General features: G+C 37.3%; 1 pseudogene; it reads right to left on the bottom strand.

The window, feature by feature from the left end:
- Positions 1-2,024: 2,024 nt before the first annotated feature.
- On the bottom strand, positions 2,025-2,584 carry LOC121482597 (annotated as a pseudogene).
- Between the last annotated feature and the right edge of the window lie 1,395 nt (positions 2,585-3,979).

Below are 3,979 nucleotides of genomic sequence, written 5' to 3'. Positions count from 1 at the left end.
GTTAGTCCAAGTAAAAGAAGCCAAATATGCAAACGAGATATTCTATAATTCTATTTATATAAAGCATACAGAAAGCGCCCACCAATATGCCATCACATCTCCCTCCCACTTTCTTTTCTTAGAGATGTTCAAGCTGTGATTCATGTTTTTGTCACAAGGTGGCACCAAAGGATCACCATCTTCAAAGTTTTTCCTGAGACGTGTCTGCAGAGTACAAACAAAAAATAATAATCTCTCCTGAACTCAAGGCTTGAATCTATAAAGATTGATCGCAATTCTGTCTGGAAAATTGGTAGGTAGGTATAAGAGTACATTATTAAAGCATATACTCCAGGGACTAGATACACCAAAACAATGGGTACAGTGGTAACCTTCGGACAACTGTGGCAAGTAGTACAACAGTGGTGCAGGACAGAACAGGGGGTAGGTGACTAAAAGAGGCTGGAACATCAAAGAATGGTGTGTCCTGTGTCATGGACAGGGAATGAACAGACACAGGGTAGGAGAAAATGTGTGCAGCCTGTACAGGGGTGAGGTAACAGTGAATGCCCTATTCTCTGATTGGGACCTTGCAAACAGTCCACACTGTACATCAGCTGATAGTGATGAGGGATGAGACAAATCAATGAGTACAATGCAATTTGTGTTCAACAGCAATTGGTTCTGTTTTAATATAATTTTCTAAGTAAAATTTGTAAAATAGTAACAAATCATTTCATGATATTTTTATACACTTTGCAAAATGAACTTCCATTTAAAAGGAACTACAAAAATGGAGATAAATGTGATGTTACTTTGTGGTGAGATCCTGGATGGTAGTTCTGAGAGTCTCAGACCAGGAGCCTCCATGAAAGGGAGGAGGTTGGAGGCAGGGAGTATGACATCATGGGGTCAGCCCACTTTCTAGATTTTCAATTAAGTGGAACATCCCATACATGTCCATCACTTTTCTTTCTTTTTTAAAAAGATTTTCTTAAAAAAAAAAAAAAAAAGATTTTCTTTATTCATGAGAGACATGGAGAGAGAGAGGCAGAGACAGGCAGAGAGAGAAGCAGGCTCCCTGTACTGAGCCCAGTGCAGGACTTAATCCCAGGACCCTGGGATCACAATCTGAGCCAAAGACAGACAGTAAACCACTGGGATGCCATACAGGCATTCCTGTATCCATCACTTTCTAGCATATATTTTTAAAAACATTTTCTGGGATATCTAAACTGGAGAATAGAGGACCACCTCTGGTTTGAACTGAGAGTAAGCTCTAACTGTAAGCATATACTGGAGGTGGTAGAGCTGGAAGGAACATAGAAACAGACACACAATTACAAAATTTTAAAGAAATAGCTATATGGTTTAATTTGTTAAGTCAAGAGTTGTTTCTTCTTGATTACAGCATTCAACATGCAAATTTTATCCCCCTTTTGGTACAGAAATGTCATCTCTTCCTTGGGACAGTTGATCCATATGAAATTATTCCTGAGAAACTGCTAATTATGTGTCTGCCAGCAATTGCCTTCTTCCCCTTCTCACATAGATATGCTAACTGTCTCTTATACACAGTAACTTGGAAAGCAGGTCATATCCTCAACTGAGTAGCCATATACAGTACAATAACACTAATTTGTCAATGAATTTAATATATTCTGAAATCCAAATTAAGACCTTACATTACTTAACCTGTACTTCATGATCCCAAAGGCACTTGCAAATCTGGCATGTCTCAGCATCACTGACTTTAGTTAGACATTATTAATCCATACAGAAGGTTTGTTAAGTCTGTGTCGTCTCTGGGCCTTCACTCTGAAAAGTTTATCTAAATAAAGTTTTTATATGTTTACTCTGTAGGCTCCAAATGATCAACACAGGAAGCTTTACATTGCTTATCTATAGTTGTTACATTTTCAATAATGAAAATGCGTTATTTGTGTAAAAAAAAGGTATACAAACACAAAAAATGAAGGACAAATGCAGGCTGTTTGGATTTTAAGAAATCAAGAGTGTACAGTGGTTAGAAGTGAGGTTAAAAGTTAAAAGTTAAGCATGATTGAATTTGGAAACTCTCCTTGATCTTCAAAAAGTAGAAGCATGCAATATTTTTTGAACATGTCTTCAAAGTGGAAGTCTTTCACAGTGAGCTCCTCAACATCATCCTAGTGCCCATTGGTAAATCCATCAGCTCCAAAGTTTCTCATTCTGTCTTGAAGGCATTCTTATGTCTATGAGCATGGCTATGAAGCCTCTGATTTGTTCCTGTATCATTCATGATTGGTGAGCAGCATTATCTTGGTCCAAAATCAAATTAAGTGTTCTGTAGCACAGACACATTGAAGAAGTACCAGGATGCAGAATTCACACAGGATACATCTAATGTGAATAGTTCCAGTCCTCGTTGCAGCATAGGCTTAAAAGACGAGAACAATGGATATAAGACCTTGTTTATGACAAAACCTAAAAATGTTATATTGATCCATTTACCAATAACAATAACAGGCAGGACATTTGTTGCATTATCTTTCATTGTGTCTGTGAGTATAGTGGGATGACTCAGAGAAGAAGTAGGCACTGCTTTCCTTTTGATTTTTTTAATCCATCCTCTTTGCTTTTGAAGAAATATTTTCTGTCTAGTTACCTGGGAAAAATCAAAGTATCTGGTTTTGGTTGTATCATCCCAGAAAATTATGTTGAGTTCCTAAGCCCAGGTACCTATGAATGAGACCTTATTTGGAAATAATGTCTTTGTAGTTGTAATCAGGTTAAGATGAGGTCATTAAGGCAGGCTTTAATTCATATGACTTATGGAGTTATACAAAGTTGAAAATCCCGTCGAAGATTGGGATAGTCATGAAGAACATGTGATGACAGAGACAGAAACTGGAGTGATGTTGCTGCAAGCAAGAAACATTAGAAATGGATGGTCACCACTAGAGACCATAAAGAGACAAAGAAGATTCTTCCTATTATCTCAGTGTGCAAGGTTCTACACCTTGGTTTCAAAACTGTGAGAAACTCAATTTCTGTTGTTTTAAGCCACTGGTTTGTGGTACTTATTACAACAGCCTATGAAACTAATAAAGTACATCCATTTTGTTTCTTTCTTTCTTGGATCTTTGCTGTGATTAACCATGTGCTGTATGTTATGTTATGAGCTGCAGTAGCATATCCTGTTACATGTATTTACTTAGCAGCCATACAGCCTGTGTTCAAATCTAAGCCTTGAAACTTGCTAGCCCTGACCACCTTGTGCCTCAGCTTCCTGATGTTGAAAGTTGGTAAAAAAATACCTGCTCCTTATAGATTGTAATGAGGAATAATGAGTAAGTATAGGTTTAGCACTTATGTTAGTATTAGGCAAAAGGAAGGAAACAATAAATAATAATCATTATTACATAAATATATCGAATATACCATTAAAGTTTCAACTGCTATTTTTATTATTATGTGTATTCATATTGTATTTCTTTTTTTTTCCATATTGTATTTCAACAGTTGACCTTAAAAATACATTTTCAGTCTGTTTTCAGTATGTTCTACAGCAGACCCATCCTTAAAATCTGTTATTCTGTACTGATTCCTTACTCAGGATCAATGGGAAGGTGCTATTTCAATGTCAAACAGGAAGGTAAATAAGATCAGAAATCACATCAAATAATAAAAGTAATGATAGACAGAGGAGGCAAGATGGCAGAAGAGTAGGGGTCCTAAACTCACCTGGCCTCACAAACTTACCTAGATAACTTTCAAAACATCCTGAAAACCTACAAATTCAACCTGATATGTAAAGAGAGAACAGCTGGAATGCTACAGAGAGAAAAGTTTTTGCTTCTGACAAGGTAGGAAGGTGAAATAGGTGGGGGAGGGACATTGTGGCAAGCCAGGCAAATGGGGCCCAAAAGGGGAATGGCAACAAACAGGGCTGGAAAGCACAGCCCACAGAATTTTAAAAATCCATGCCTGAGTCTTCCCTGGCTGAAAAGTGCTCAGC

This window comes from Vulpes lagopus, chromosome X (assembly GCF_018345385.1).
Source record: "Vulpes lagopus strain Blue_001 chromosome X, ASM1834538v1, whole genome shotgun sequence".
NCBI lineage: Eukaryota > Metazoa > Chordata > Mammalia > Carnivora > Canidae > Vulpes > Vulpes lagopus.
Note: the sequence above shows the minus strand (reverse complement) of the source record. Positions and strands in the feature narration are given on the sequence as shown.